Source organism: Syngnathus scovelli, unplaced genomic scaffold (genome assembly GCF_024217435.2).
Source record: "Syngnathus scovelli strain Florida unplaced genomic scaffold, RoL_Ssco_1.2 HiC_scaffold_233, whole genome shotgun sequence".
NCBI classification, from domain to species: Eukaryota; Metazoa; Chordata; class Actinopteri; order Syngnathiformes; family Syngnathidae; genus Syngnathus; species Syngnathus scovelli.
Genome location: NW_026061327.1, coordinates 17,501 through 33,736, shown reverse-complemented (window position 1 = coordinate 33,736; position 16,236 = coordinate 17,501).

Here is a 16,236-nt window from a genome sequence, read left to right as displayed (position 1 = left end):
GACATCGGGAACCAGCCGAGTCGGACTCTTTACGGCGGAACAGCCGTTGGCACTTAGGAAATATTCGCCGAACTCGGCCGGACTTCCAGGGGAAGAGGCCGATTTTTCACTTGTTCTGGCCGACATCGGGAACCAGCCGAGTCGGACTCTTTACGGCGGAGCAGCCGTTGGCACTTAGGAAATATTTGCCAAAATGTTCCGGACCTCCAGGGGAAGAGGCCGAATATTCACTTGTTCTGGCCGACATCGGGAACCAGCCGAGTCGGACACTTTACGGCGGAGCAGCCGTTGGCACTTAGGAAATATTCGTTAAACTTCAACTGACCTCCAGGGGAAGAGGCCGAATTTTTCACTTGTTCTGGCCGACATCGGGAACCAGCCGAGTCGGTCTCTTTACGGCGGAGCAGCCGTTGGCACTTAGGAAATATTCGCCGAACTTGGCCGGACTTCCAGGGGAAGAGGCCGGATTTTTCACTTGTTCTGGCCGACATCGGGAAACCAGCCGAGTCGGACACTTTACGGCGGAGCAGCCGTTGGCACTTAGGAAATATTCGCCAAAATGTTCCGGACCTCCAGGGGAAGAGGCCGAATTTTCGCTCGTTCGGGCCGACATCGGGAAACCAGCCGAGTCGGACACTTTAAGGCTGAGGCAGCCGTTGGCACTTAGGAAATATTCGCCTTAACTCGGCCGGACTTCCAGGGGAAGAGGCCGGATTTTCACTTGTTCTGGCCGACATCGGGAACCAGCCGAGTCGGACTCTTTACGGCGGAACAGCCGTTGGCACTTAGGAAATATTCGCCGAACTCGGCCGGACTTCCAGGGGAAGAGGCCGATTTTTCACTTGTTTCTGGCCGACATCGGGAACCAGCCGAGTCGGACCCTTTACGGGCGGAACAGCCGTTGGCACTTAGGAAATATTCGCCTTAACTCGGCCGGACTTCCAGGGGAAGAGGCCGGATTTTCACTTGTTCTGGCCGACATCGGGAACCAGCCGAGTCGGACTCTTTACGGCGGAACAGCCGTTGGCACTTAGGAAATATTCGCCGAACTCGGCCGGACTTCCAGGGGAAGAGGCCGATTTTTCACTTGTTCTGGCCGACATCGGGAACCAGCCGAGTCGGACCCTTTACGGCGGAACAGCCGTTGGCACTTAGGAAATATTCGCCTTAACTCGGCCGGACTTCCAGGGGAAGAGGCCGGATTTTCACTTGTTCTGGCCGACATCGGGGAACCAGCCGAGTCGGACTCTTTACGGCGGAACAGCCGTTGGCACTTAGGAAATATTCGCCGAACTCGGCCGGACTTCCAGGGGAAGAGGCCGATTTTTCACTTGTTTCTGGCCGACATCGGGAACCAGCCGAGTCGGACCCTTTACGGCGGAACAGCCGTTGGCACTTAGGAAATATTTGCCTTAACTCGGCCGGACTTCCAGGGGAAGAGGCCGGATTTTCACTTGTTCTGGCCGACATCGGGAACCAGCCGAGTCGGACTCTTTACGGCGGAACAGCCGTTGGCACTTAGGAAATATTCGCCGAACTCGGCCGGACTTTCCAGGGGAAGAGGCCGATTTTTCACTTGTTCTGGCCGACATCGGGAACCAGCCGAGTCGGACTCTTTACGGCGGAACAGCCGTTGGCACTTAGGAAATATTTGCCTTAACTCGGCCGGACTTCCAGGGGAAGAGGCCGGATTTTCACTTGTTCTGGCCGACATCGGGAACCAGCCGAGTCGGACTCTTTACGGCGGAACAGCCGTTGGCACTTAGGAAAATATTCGCCGAACTCGGCCGGACTTCCAGGGGAAGAGGCCGATTTTTCACTTGTTCTGGCCGACATCGGGAACCAGCCGAGTCGGACCCTTTACGGCGGAACAGCCGTTGGCACTTAGGAAATATTTGCCTTAACTCGGGCCGGACTTCCAGGGGAAGAGGCCGGATTTTCACTTGTTCTGGCCGACATCGGGAAACCAGCCGAGTCGGACTCCTTTACGGCGGAACAGCCGTTGGCACTTAGGAAATATTCGCCGAACTCGGCCGGACTTCCAGGGGAAGAGGCCGATTTTTCACTTGTTCTGGCCGACATCGGGAAACCAGCCGAGTCGGACTCTTTACGGCGGAACAGCCGTTGGCACTTAGGAAATATTCGTTAATCTTGAACGGACCTCCAGGGGAAGAGGCCGAATTTTCACTTGTTCTGGCCGACATCGGGAACCAGCCGAGTCGGACGCTTTACGGCGGAGCAGCCGTTGGCACTTAGGAAATATTTGCCTTAACTCGGCCGGACTTCCAGGGGAAGAGGCCGAATTTTCACTTGTTCTGGCCGACATCGGGAACCAGCCGAGTCGGACCCTTTAAGGCTGAGCAGCCGTTGGCACTTAGGAAATATTTGCCTTAACTCGGCCGGACTTCCAGGGGAAGAGGCCGATTTTTCACTTGTTCTGGCCGACCGGGGGAACCAGCCGAGTCGGACACTTTACGGCGGAGCAGCCGTTGGCACTTAGGAAATATTCGCCAAAATGTTCCGGACCTCCAGGGGAAGAGGCCGAATTTTCACTTGTTCTGGCCGACCGGGGGAACCAGCCGAGGCGGACACTTTACGGCGGAGCAGCCGTTGGCACTTTGAAAATATTCGCCAAAATGTTCCGGACCTCCAGGGGAAGAGGCCGAATTTTCACTTGTTCTGGCCGACCGGGGGAACCAGCCGAGGCGGACACTTTACGGCGGAGCAGCCGTTGGCACTTTGAAAATATTCGCCAAAATGTTCCGGACCTCCAGGGGAAGAGGCCGAATTTTCGCTCGTTCGGGCCCGACCGGGAGAACCAGCCGAGGCGGACACTTTACGGCGGTTGAGCCGTTGGCACTTAGAAATTATTCAGACTTCCATAAACACACATCGGCCTTTTGCCGTCACTGCCCGGGATGGGCACCGTGGTAGCTAGGACAGTTCGTGTGACAGCTTCCGCTGGCACTTAGACAATTTTTTAAAATGAAAATAAACAGTTCTGCACATACGTGCCGACTATATTTTGCGAAAGGGGGGTAAAGTGATGAGTACACTAAGTGGGGGGACCAAGTACATAAAGCCTACCCCTGGTACCTCAGAGAGGCCGAATTGACACATTTTGTGTCCGACCGCGGGAACCAGACGAGGCGGACGCTTTTCGGCGCAAGAGCCGTTGGCACTTAGAAAATATTCGTTAATCTTGAACGGACCTCCAGGGGAAGAGGCCGAATTTTCACTTGTTCTGGCCGACATCGGGAACCAGCCGAGTCGGACGCTTTACGGCGGAGCAGCCGTTGGCACTTTGAAAATATTCGTTAAACTTCAACTGACCTCCAGGGGAAGAGGCCGAATTTTCACTTGTTCTGGCCGACATCGGGAACCAGCCGAGTCGGACGCTTTACGGCGGAGCAGCCGTTGGCACTTAGAAAATATTCGTTAAACTTCAACTGACCTCCAGGGGAAGAGGCCGAATTTTCACTTGTTCTGGCCGACATCGGGAACCAGCCGAGTCGGACGCTTTACGGCGGAGCAGCCGTTGGCACTTAGAAAATATTCGTTAATCTTGAACGGACCTCCAGGGGAAGAGGCCGAATATTCACTTGTTCTGGCCGACATCGGGAACCAGCCGAGTCGGACGCTTTACGGCGGAGCAGCCGTTGGCACGGCGGAGCAGCCGTTGGCACTTAGAAAATATTCGTTAATCTTGAACGGACCTCCAGGGGAAGAGGCCGAATATTCACTTGTTCTGGCCGACATCGGGAACCAGCCGAGTCGGACTCTTTACGGCGGAACAGCCGTTGGCACTTAGGAAATATTCGCCGAACTTGGCCGGACTTCCAGGGGAAGAGGCCGGATTTTCACTTGTTCTGGCCGACATCGGGAACCAGCCGAGTCGGACACTTTACGGCGGAGCAGCCGTTGGCACTTAGGAAATATTTGCCAAAATGTTCCGGACCTCCAGGGGAAGAGGCCGAATATTCACTTGTTCTGGCCGACATCGGGAACCAGCCGAGTCGGACACTTTAAGGCTGAGCAGCCGTTGGCACTTAGGAAATATTCGCCTTAACTCGGCCGGACTTCCAGGGGAAGAGGCCGGATTTTCACTTGTTCTGGCCGACATCGGGAACCAGCCGAGTCGGACACTTTAAGGCTGAGCAGCCGTTGGCACTTAGGAAATATTTGCCTTAACTCGGCCGGACTTCCAGGGGAAGAGGCCGGATTTTCACTTGTTCTGGACGACCGGGGGAACCGGCCGAGTCGGACACTTTACGGCGGAGCAGCCGTTGGCACTTAGGAAATATTTGCCAAAATGTTCCGGACCTCCAGGGGAAGAGGCCGGATTTTCACTTGTTCTGGCCGACATCGGGAACCAGCCGAGGCGGACACTTTACGGCGGAACAGCCGTTGGCACTTAGGAAATATTCGCCAAAATGTTCCGGACCTCCAGGGGAAGAGGCCGATTTTTCACTTGTTCTGGCCGACATCGGGAACCAGCCGAGTCGGACCCTTTACGGCGGAACAGCCGTTGGCACTTAGGAAATATTTGCCTTAACTCGGCCGGACTTCCAGGGGAAGAGGCCGGATTTTCACTTGTTCTGGCCGACATCGGGAACCGGCCGAGTCGGACACTTTAAGGCTGAGCAGCCGTTGGCACTTAGGAAATATTCGCCTTAACTCGGCCGGACTTCCAGGGGAAGAGGCCGGATTTTCACTTGTTCTGGCCGACATCGGGAACCAGCCGAGTCGGACACTTTAAGGCTGAGCAGCCGTTGGCACTTAGGAAATATTCGCCTTAACTCGGCCGGACTTCCAGGGGAAGAGGCCGGATTTTCACTTGTTCTGGCCGACATCGGGAACCAGCCGAGTCGGACTCTTTACGGCGGAACAGCCGTTGGCACTTAGGAAATATTTGCCTTAACTCGGCCGGACTTCCAGGGGAAGAGGCCGGATTTTCACTTGTTCTGGCCGACATCGGGAACCAGCCGAGTCGGACTCTTTACGGCGGAACAGCCGTTGGCACTTAGGAAATATTCGCCGAACTTGGCCGGACTTCCAGGGGAAGAGGCCGATTTTTCACTTGTTCTGGCCGACATCGGGAACCAGCCGAGTCGGACTCTTTACGGCGGAACAGCCGTTGGCACTTAGGAAATATTTGCCTTAACTCGGCCGGACTTCCAGGGGAAGAGGCCGAATTTTCACTTGTTCTGGCCGACATCGGGAACCAGCCGAGTCGGACTCTTTACGGCGGAACAGCCGTTGGCACTTAGGAAATATTCGCCGAACTTGGCCGGACTTCCAGGGGAAGAGGCCGATTTTTCACTTGTTCTGGCCGACATCGGGAACCAGCCGAGTCGGACCCTTTACGGCGGAACAGCCGTTGGCACTTGGGAAATATTTGCCTTAACTCGGCCGGACTTCCAGGGGAAGAGGCCGAATTTTCACTTGTTCTGGCCGACATCGGGAACCAGCCGAGTCGGACTCTTTACGGCGGAACAGCCGTTGGCACTTAGAAAATATTCGTTAAACTTCAACTGACCTCCAGGGGAAGAGGCCGAATTTTCACTTGTTCTGGCCGACATCGGGAACCAGCCGAGTCGGACTCTTTACGGCGGAACAGCCGTTGGCACTTAGAAAATATTCGTTAAACTTCAACTGACCTCCAGGGGAAGAGGCCGAATTTTCACTTGTTCTGGCCGACATCGGGAACCAGCCGAGTCGGACGCTTTTCGGCGGAGCAGCCGTTGGCACTTAGAAAATATTCGTTAATCTTGAACGGACCTCCAGGGGAAGAGGCCGAATTTCCACTTATTCTGGCCGACATCGGGAACCAGCCGAGTCGGACGCTTTACGGCGGAGCAGCCGTTGGCACTTAGGAAATATTTGCCTTAACTCGGCCGGACTTCCAGGGGAAGAGGCCGATTTTTCACTTGTTCTGGCCGACATCGGGAACCAGCCGAGTCGGACCCTTTACGGCGGAACAGCCGTTGGCACTTAGGAAATATTTGCCTTAACTCGGCCGGACTTCCAGGGGAAGAGGCCGATTTTTCACTTGTTCTGGCCGACATCGGGAACCAGCCGAGTCGGACTCTTTACGGCGGAACAGCCGTTGGCACTTAGGAAATATTCGCCAAAATGTTCCGGACCTCCAGGGGAAGAGGCCGAATTTTCACTTGTTCTGGCCGACCGGGGGAACCAGCCGAGGCGGACACTTTACGGCGGAGCACCCGTTGGCACTTAGAAAATATTCGCCAAAATGTTCCGGACCTCCAGGGAAAGAGGCCGAATTTTCGCTCGTTCGGGCCGACCGGGAGAACCGGCCGAGGCGGACACTTTACGGCGGTTGAGCCGTTGGCACTTAGAAATTATTCAGACTTCCATCAAACACACATCGGCCTTTTGCCGTCACTGCCCGGGATGGGCACCGTGGTAGCTCGGACAGTTCGTGTGACAGCTTCCGCTGGCACTTAGACAATTTTTAAAATGAAAATAAACAGTTCTGCACATACGTGCCGACTATATTTTGCGAAAGGGGGGTAAAGTGATGAGTACACTAAGTGGGGGGACCAAGCATAAAGCCCTCCCCTGGTACCTCAGAGAGGCCGAATTGACACATTTTGTGTCCGACCGCGGGAACCAGCCGAGGCGGACGCTTTTCGGCGCAAGAGCCGTTGGCACTTAGAAAATATTCGTTAATCTTGAACGGACCTCCAGGGGAAGAGGCCGAATTTTCACTTGTTCTGGCCGACATCGGGAACCAGCCGAGGCGGACGCTTTTCGGCGCAAGAGCCGTTGGCACTTAGAAAATATTCGTTAATCTTGAACGGACCTCCAGGGGAAGAGGCCGAATTTTCACTTGTTCTGGCCGACATCGGGAACCAGCCGAGTCGGACGCTTTACGGCGGAGCAGCCGTTGGCACTTAGAAAATATTCGTTAATCTTGAACGGACCTCCAGGGGAAGAGGCCGAATTTTCACTTGTTCTGGCCGACATCGGGAACCAGCCGAGTCGGACGCTTTACGGCGGAGCAGCCGTTGGCACTTTGAAAATATTCGTTAAACTTCAACTGACCTCCAGGGGAAGAGGCCGAGTTTCCACTTGTTCTGGCCGACATCGGGAACCAGCCGAGTCGGACACCTTACGGCGGAAGAGCCGATGGCACTTAGAAAATATTCGTTAAACTTGAACGGACCTCCAGGGGAAGAGGCCGAATTTTCGCTTGTTCAGGCCGACCGGAGGAACCGGCCGAGTCGGACACCTTACGGCGGAAGAGCCGATGGCACTTAGAAAATATTCGTTAAACTTGACAGGACCTCCAGGGGAAGAGGCCGAATTTTCGCTCGTTCAGGCCGACCGGAGGAACCGGCCGAGTCGGACACCTTACGGCGGAAGAGCCGATGGCACTTAGAAAATATTCGTTAAACTTGACAGGACCTCCAGGGGAAGAGGCCGAATTTTCGCTCGTTCAGGCCGACCGGAGGAACCGGCCGAGTCGGACACATTACGGCGGAAGAGCCGATGGCACTTAGAAAATATTCGTTAAACTTGACAGGACCTCCAGGGGAAGAGGCCGAATTTTCGCTCGTTCAGGCCGACCGGAGGAACCGGCCGGGTCGGACACCTTACGGCGGAAGAGCCGATGGCACTTAGAAAATATTCGCCAAAATGTTCCGGACCTCCAGGGGAAGAGGCCGAATTTTCACTTGTTCAGGCCGACCGGAGGAACCGGCCGGGTCGGACACGTTACGGCGGAACAGCCGTTGGCACTTAGAAAATATTCGTCAAAGTCGTCCGGACCTCCAGGGGAAGAGGCCGAATTTTCGCTCGTTCGGGCCGACCGGAGGAACCGGCCGGGTCGGACACGTTACGGCGCAACAGCCGTTCGCACTTAGAAAATATTCGCCAAAGTCGTCCGGACCTCCAGGGGAAGAGGCCGAATTTTCGCTCGTTCGGGCCGACCGGAGGAACCGGCCGGGTCGGACACGTTACGGCGCAACAGCCGTTGGCACTTTGAAAATATTCGCCAAAATGTTCCGGACCTCCAGGGGAAGAGGCCGAATTTTCGCTCGTTCGGGCCGACCGGAGGAACCGGCCGGGTCGGACACGTTACGGCGCAACAGCCGTTGGCACTTTGAAAATATTCGCCAAAATGTTCCGGACCTCCAGGGGAAGAGGCCGAATTTTCGCTCGTTCGGGCCGACCGGAGGAACCGGCCGGGTCGGACACGTTACGGCGCAACAGCCGTTGGCACTTTGAAAATATTCGCCAAAATGTTCCGGACCTCCAGGGGAAGAGGCCGAATTTTCGCTCGTTCGGGCCGACCGGAGGAACCGGCCGGGTCGGACACTTTACGGCGCAACAGCCGTTGGCACTTTGAAAATATTCGCCAAAATGTTCCGGACCTCCAGGGGAAGAGGCCGAATTTTCGCTCGTTCGGGCCGACCGGGAGAACCAGCCGAGGCGGACACTTTACGGCGCAACAGCCGTTGGCACTTTGAAAATATTCGCCAAAATGTTCCGGACCTCCAGGGGAAGAGGCCGAATTTTCGCTCGTTCGGGCCGACCGGGAGAACCAGCCGAGGCGGACACTTTACGGCGGTTGAGCCGTTGGCACTTAGAAATTATTCAGACTTCCATCAAACACACATCGGCCTTTTGCCGTCACTGCCCGGGATGGGCACCGTGGTAGCTCGGACAGTTCGTGTGACAGCTTCCGCTGGCACTTAGAAAATTTTTAAAATGAAAATAAACAGTTCTGCACATACGTGCCGACTATATTTTGCGAAAGGGGGGTAAAGTGATGAGTACACTAACTGGGGGGACCAAGTACATAAAGCCTACCCCTGGTACCTCAGAGAGGCCGAATTTTCGAATTCTGAGGCCGAGCTGGGGAACCAGACGAGGCGGACACTTTTCCGAGCGAGAGCCGATGGCACTTAGAAAATTTTCGGCTAAGTCGGCAGGACTTCCAGAGCGAGAGGCCGAATATTCGTCATCTGTGGCCGACCGGGGAACCAGCGAAGGCGGATAGGCGGTCACGGATGTCCCGCCGGCTGGTCCGCGGGCCAATTTGGGTCCCGTAATTTAGCGGTCGCGGTCCGGAATCCACGCCGGCCGGGGAACCAGCGCAGGCGGATAGGCGGTCACGGAGGTCCCGCCGGCTGGTCCGCGGGCCAATTTTGGTCCCGTAAGTGAGCGGCCGCGGCCCGGAATACACGCCGACCGGGGAACCAGCGAAGGCGGATAGGCGGTCACGGAGGTCCCGCCGGCTGGTCCGCGGGCCAATTGGGGTCCCGTAAATTAGCGGTCGCGGCCCGGAATTCGCGCCGGCCGGGGAACCAGCGCAGGCGCATAGGCGGTCACGGAGGTCCCGCCGGCTGGTCCGCGGGCCAATCGGGGTCCCGTAAGTTAGCGGTCGCGGCCCGGAATTCGCGCCGGCCGGGGAACCAGCGCAGGCGGATAGGCGGTCACGGAGGTCCCGCCGGCTGGTCCGCGGGCCAATCGGGGTCCCGTAAGTTAGCGGTCGCGGCCCGGAATTCGCGCCGGCCGGGGAACCAGCGCAGGCGGATAGGCGGTCACGGAGGTCCCGCCGGCTGGTCCGCGGGCCAATCGGGGTCCCGTAAGTTAGCGGTCGCGGCCCGGAATTCGCGCCGGCCCGCAGCCACCACCAGGCGGATAGGCGGTCACGGAGGTCCCGCCGGCCGGTCCGCGGGGGGAACTGCGCCCTCTGGCGGGACACGCTATTGTAAATGAATGGGGTTTGGCACTTAGTGCATTTTTTCGCCGAAGCCGACGAGCGCTCCGGGCGAGGAGGCCGGATTCTCGCCATCCGTGGCCGGCCGGGGAACCGGCCAAGGCGGATAGGCGGTCACGGGGGTCCCGCCGGCTGGTCCGCGGGCCAATTGGGGTCCCGTAAGTTAGCGGTCGCGGCCCGGAATCCGCGCCGGCCAGCAGCCACCGGGAGGCGGATAGGCTGTCACGGAGGTCCCGCCGGCTGGTCCGCGGGCCATTTAGGGTCCCGTAGGTGAGCGGTCGCGGCCCGGAATCCAGGCCGGCCAGGAGGCACCGCCAGGCGGATAGGCGGTCACGGAGGTCCCGCCAGCTGGTCCGCGGGCCATTTATGGTCCCGTAAGTTAGCGGTCGCGGCCCGGAATCCACGCCGGCCAGGAGGCACCGGCAGGCGGATGGGCGGTCACGGAGGTCCCGCCAGCTGGTCCGCGGGCCGTTTAGGGTCCCGTAAGTTAGCGGTCGCGGCCCGGAATCCACGCCGGCCAGGAGGCACCGCCAGGCGGGTAGGCTGTCACGGAGGTCCCGCCAGCTGGTCCGCGGGCCAATTAGGGTCCCGTAAGTTAGCGGTCGCGGCCCGGAATCCGCGCCGGCCAGCAGCCACCGCCAGGCGGGTAGGCTGTCACGGAGGTCCCGCCGGCCGGTCCGCGGGCCAATCAGGGTCCCGTAAGTGAGCGGTCGCGGCCCGGAATGCACGCCGGCCAGCAGGCACCGCCAGGCGGATAGGCGGTCACGGAGGTCCCGCCGGCCGGTCCGCGGGCCAATCAGGGTCCCGTAAGTGAGCGGTCGCGGCCCGGAATGCACGCCGGCCAGGAGGCACCGCCAGGCGGATAGGCGGTCACGGAGGTCCCGCCGGCCGGTCCGCTGGCCAATTACCTCCAGCCGAGCGGATATGAACTTTATTAGCACCTTCTACGAGATGGCGGAGCCTTATTCGACAACCAGCACCTCGGCTTAGCATTTTCCACGGCCCGCTGATCTTCCAGAAGACGTCCAGCCGGTTTCCTCCTCACATTTTAAGCCGGCCGAGGCTTCCGGCACCCCGGCTAAGCTTTCTCCACGGCCCGCTGAGCTTCCAGAAGACCTCCAGCCGGTTCTCCCGGTGCTTTCCTCCTCACGTTTTAAGCCGGCCGAGGCTTCCGGCACCCCGGCTAAGCTTTTTCCCACACCCCGCTGAGCTTCCAGGGGACCTCCAGCCGGTTCTCCGCGCGCTTCCTCCTCACTTTTAAGCCGGCCGAGGCTCCAGGCACCCCGGCCAAGCGTTTCCCACGGCCCGCTGAGCTTCCAGGGGACCTCCAGCCGGTTCTCCCGGTGCCTCGCGCCTCGCTTTGTGAGCCGGCCGAGGCTTCCAGCACCTCGGCTGAGCGTTTCCCACGGCCCGCTGAGCTTCCAGGGGACCTCCAGCCGGTTCTCCCGGTGCCTCGCGCCTCGCTTTGCGAGCCGGCCGAGGCTTCCAGCACCTCGGCTGAGCGTTTTCGGCGGCCCGTTGCTCTCCCGGAGGTCGCAACGGGGAGTTACCTCCCTCTCGCGGACACGGCGAGTAAATACACCGCCTCTCGCACTTTGCGCGGGTAAACGGCGGGAGTAACTGTGACTCTCTTAAGGTAGGCTCACTTGACATTTATTTATTCATGTATTTATTTATTTTTGACGGTTCGCGGAGGCGATGACGCTCCGCGCGGGTAAACGGCGGGAGTAACTGCGACTCTCCTAAGGTATGCTCACTTGACTATTTATTCATGTATTTATTTATTTTTGACGGTTCGCGGAGGCGATGACGCTCCGCGCGGGTAAACGGCGGGAGTAACTGTGACTCTCTTAAGGTAGGCTCACTTGACATCTATTTACTTATGTATTTATTTATTTTTGACGGTTCGCGGAGGCGATGACGCTCCGCGCGGGTAAACGGCGGGAGTAACTGTGACTCTCTTAAGGTAGGCTCACTTGACATTTATTCATTTATGTACTTATTTATTTTTGACGGTTCGCGGAGGCGATGACGCTCCGCGCGGGTAAACGGCGGGAGTAACTGTGACTCTCTTAAGGTAGGCTCACTTGACATTTATTTTGGCGGTTCGCGGAGGCGCCGGGAGGCCGTGCGCGCGCGCGCAGAGCGGCCGAATAACGCTCCGCCGGCCCCGGGTGATTACCGAGAGGCTCCCCGGCCTCGCGGAGCTCCGACGCTCCTCCGCGGGACCTCCGGCGGCCGGCGCGCTCGCGCACCACCCCCCGGCACCGCCGGGAGGCCGTGCGCGCGCGCGCAGAGCGGCCGAATAACGCTCCGCCGGCCCCGGGTGATTACCGAGAGGCTCCCCGGCCTCGCGGAGCTCCGACGCTCCTCCGCGGGACCTCCGGCGGCCGGCGCGCTCGCGCACCACCCCCCGGTGCTCCGGCGGCCCCGGGTGACGACTAAGAGGCTCCCCGGCCGGCCTCGCGGAGCTCCGGCGCTCCTCCGCGGGACTTCCAGCGGCCGGCGCGCTCACGCACCACCCCCCGGCACCACCCGGGAGGCCGTGCTCGCGCGCCAAGTGGCCGAAAATAGCTCCAAGCCCAGCGGATCGGCTGCTTGGAAGCACCGCGCCGTCCGGCTCCACCTGGTACCTCGCACGGCTCTCATCTCCCCCCCGCACGGACTTCCGAGCGCTCGGGGAGACGCTCGGAAGCTGCCGGTGCCGCCGCGGCGGGGAATTGCCTCCCTCTGGCGGACGCGGCGAGTAAAAACACCACCTCTCGCACTTTGCGCACACTTACTTGCGTGGGTCCGCTTCCGATGACACTTTGAGCGGCCAAACGGCGGGAGTAACTACGACTCTCTTAAGGTAGGCTCACTTGACATTTATTTATGTATTTATTTATTTTTGACGGTTCGCGGAGGCGATGACGCTCCGCGCGGGTAAACGGCGGGAGTAACTGTGACTCTCTTAAGGTAGCCTGACTCGACGTCTTTTTCAACGGTGGCTGGAGGACCCGGGCGGTTCTCGGGGGTGCGTCGCTCCTCACTTTTGACGCCCGAGGAGGCTCCCGGCACCTCGGCTACGCGTTTTCGGCGGCCCGCTGAGCTTCCAGAAGACCTCCAGCCGGTTCTCCCGGTGCTTTCCTCCTCACGTTTTAAGCCGGCCGAGGCTCCCGGCACCCCGGCCAAGCGTTTCCCACGGCCCGCTGAGCTTCCAGGGGACCTCCGGCCGGTTCTCCGCGCGCTTTCCTCCTCACTTTTAAGCCGGCCGAGGCTTCCGGCACCCCGGCCAAGCGTTTCCCACGTCCCGCTGAGCTTCCAGGGGACCTCCGGCCGGTTCTCCGCGCGCTTTCCTCCTCACATTTTAAGCCGGCCGAGGCTCCAGGCACCCCGGCTAAGCTTTCTCCACGGCCCGCTGAGCTTCCAGGGGACCTCCGGCCGGTTCTCCGCGCGCTTTCCTCCTCACTTTTAAGCCGGCCGAGGCTTCCGGCACCCCGGCCAAGCCTTTCCCACGGCCCGCTGAGCTTCCAGGGGACATCCAGCCGGTTCTCCGCGCGCCCCCCTCCTAACTCGACGCCCGAGGAGGCTCCAGGCACCCCGGCCGAGCCTTTTCGGCGGCCCGCTGATCTCCCGGAGGTCGCAACGGGGAATTGCCTCCCTCTCGCGGACACGGCGCGTAAATGCACCGCCTCTCGCACTTTGCGCACACTCACTCGCATCGCTACGCCTCCCGTGGCACTTTAAGCGACCGGGACCACCGCGAGCGCGGGCGATGACTAAGAGGCTCCCCGGCCGGCCTCGCGGAGCTCCGACGCTCCCCCGCGGGACTTCCGGCGGCCGGCCGGAGCCTCGGCACGGCTGCCGCACTCCCTAATAACACCCCGCGGACCCCCGCGAGCCGAACGCTCGCTGCCGCGGGCGACCCGTGCCAAGGCGGACGCGTGACGGCGCGGGAGCCCTCGGCACTATATCACGGTCACGTATGTAGTCAAATCGTGTAAAATCACCGTTAGTTTATTCATAATATAGGTAATAATTAAATAAATATTAACATCGCGTATATCATTAATAAACACATGTATGTATTTATTTAATAATTAAATAAATATTAACATCGCGTATAATCATGCGCAATACTTCGTGGCCGACCGGGGAACCGGCGAAGGCGGACGCATCGCGGCGCGAGAGCCGTTGGCACTTTGGAAAAATAAATAAATAAATAAATAAATAAATAATAATTCGCCGACCGGGCTCCGGGGGGAGAGGCCGATTTTTGGCCGTTCGTGGCCGACCGGGGAACCGGCGAAGGCGGACGCATCGCGGCGCGAGAGCCGTTGGCACTTTGGAAAAATAAATAAATAAATAAATAAATAAATAAATAATTCGCCGACCGGGCTCCGGGGCAAGAGGCCGAATTTTCGCTCGTTCGGGCCGACCGGGGAACCGGCGAAGGCGGACGCAGCGCGGCGCGAGAGCCGTTGGCACTTTGAAAAAAAAAAAAAAAAAAAAAAAAAAAATTCGCCCACCGGGCTCCGGGGGAAGAGGCCGGCTTTTCGCCGTTCGCGGCCGACCGGGGAACCGGCGAAAGCGGACGCGCTCTCTAACGAGCCCCGCCGGCCGGAGGAAGTGCGCCCTCTGGCGGACACGCCGTTGTAAATGAATGGGGTTTGGCACTTAGTGCATTTTTCGCCCAAGTCGAAGCGCGCTCCGGGCGAGGAGGCCGGATTCTCGCCACCCGTGGCCGGCCGGGGAACCGGCCAAGGCGGACGCGCTCTCTAACGAGCCCCGCCGGCCGGAGGAAGTGCGCCCTCTGGCGGACACGCCGTTGTAAATGAATGGGGTTTGGCACTTGGTGCATTTTTCGCCCAAGTCGAAGCGCGCTCCGGGCGAGGAGGCCGGATTCTCGCCACCCGTGGCCGGCCGGGGAACCGGCGAAGGCGGATAGGCTTTCACGGAGGATCCGCCGGCTGGTCCGCGGGCCGATTAGGGTCCCGCGAGTGAGCGGTGGCGGTCCGGAATCCAGGCCGGCCAGGAGGCACCGCCAGGCGGATAGGCTTTCACGGAGGTCCCGCCGGCTGGTCCGCGGGCCGATTAGGGTCCCGCGAGTGAGCGGTGGCGGTCCGGAATCCAGGCCGGCCCGGAGCCACCGCCAGGCGGATAGGCTTTCACGGAGGAGCCGCCGGCTGGTCCGCCGGGGGAAGTGCGCCCTCTGGCGGACACGCCGTTGTAAATGAATGGGGTTTGGCACTTTGTGCATTTTTCGACCAGCGGCAACGCAGGCTGACGGGCGGCCGCTTCCGCGGGCCGGCACTACTCTACGGAGGCGCTAGCCGCCTCCGGTGGGGGCCGTGTGATCTCGCTGGATGCCCGAGGACCTTCCGCCAGGCCCGGCCGCAGCTTTTGCGCGCGCCCGGTCCTATTACCTGGTGGAAGCTGGAGGCCGGGGCTCGGCAGCTCGCTGCCCGGGGACCCTCCGCGAGGCCCGGCCGCAGCTTTTACGCACGGCCGCTGCTATTCTCTGGCTCCGGCTTCGTCCCGGAGGGTGCTTGGGGAACGGCGGCGCACACCGCGAACGGCCGGTGGCGGTCGGCCGGTGGCGGTCGGCTGGTGGCGGTCGGCTGGTGGCGGTCGGGGGTGGCGCTTGGGGATGGCGCTTGGGGATGGTGGCTGTCGGCTGGTGGCGGTCGGCTGGTGGCGCTTGGGGATGGCGCTTGGGGATGGTGGCTGTCGGCTGGTGGCGGTCGGCTGGTGGCGGTCGCCTTGTGGCGGTCGGGGATGGCGCTTGGGGATGGTGGCTGTCGCCTTGTGGCGGTCGGCTGGTGGCGGTCGGCTGGTGGCGGTCGGGGGGTGGCGGTCGGGGGTGGCGCTTGGGGATGGTGGCTGTCGCCTTGTGGCGGTCGGCTGGTGGCGGTCGGCTGGTGGCGGTCGGGGGGTGGCGGTCGGGGGTGGCGCTTGGGGATGGTGGCTGTCGCCTTGTGGCGGTCGGCTGGTGGCGGTCGGCTGGTGGCGGTCGGCTGGTGGCGGTCGGGGGTGGCGCTTGGGGATGGTGGCTGTCGCCTTGTGGCGGTCGGCTGGTGGCGGTCGGCTGGTGGCGGTCGGGGGTGGCGCTTGGGGATGGTGGCTGTCGCCTTGTGGCGGTCGGCTGGTGGCGGTCGGCTGGTGGCGGTCGGGGGGTGGCGGTCGGGGGTGGCGCTTGGGGATGGTGGCTGTCGCCTTGTGGCGGTCGGCTGGTGGCGGTCGGCTGGTGGCGGTCGGCTGGTGGCGGTCGGGGGTGGCGCTTGGGGATGGTGGCTGTCGCCTTGTGGCGGTCGGCTGGTGGCGGTCGGCTGGTGGCGGTCGGGGTGGTGGCGGTCGGGGGTGGCGCTTGGGGATGGTGGCTGTCGCCTTGTGGCGGTCGGCTGGTGGCGGTCGGCTGGTGGCGGTCGGGGGGTGGCGGTCGGGGGTGGCGCTTGGGGATGGTGGCTGTCGCCTTGTGGCGGTCGGCTGCTGGCGGTCGG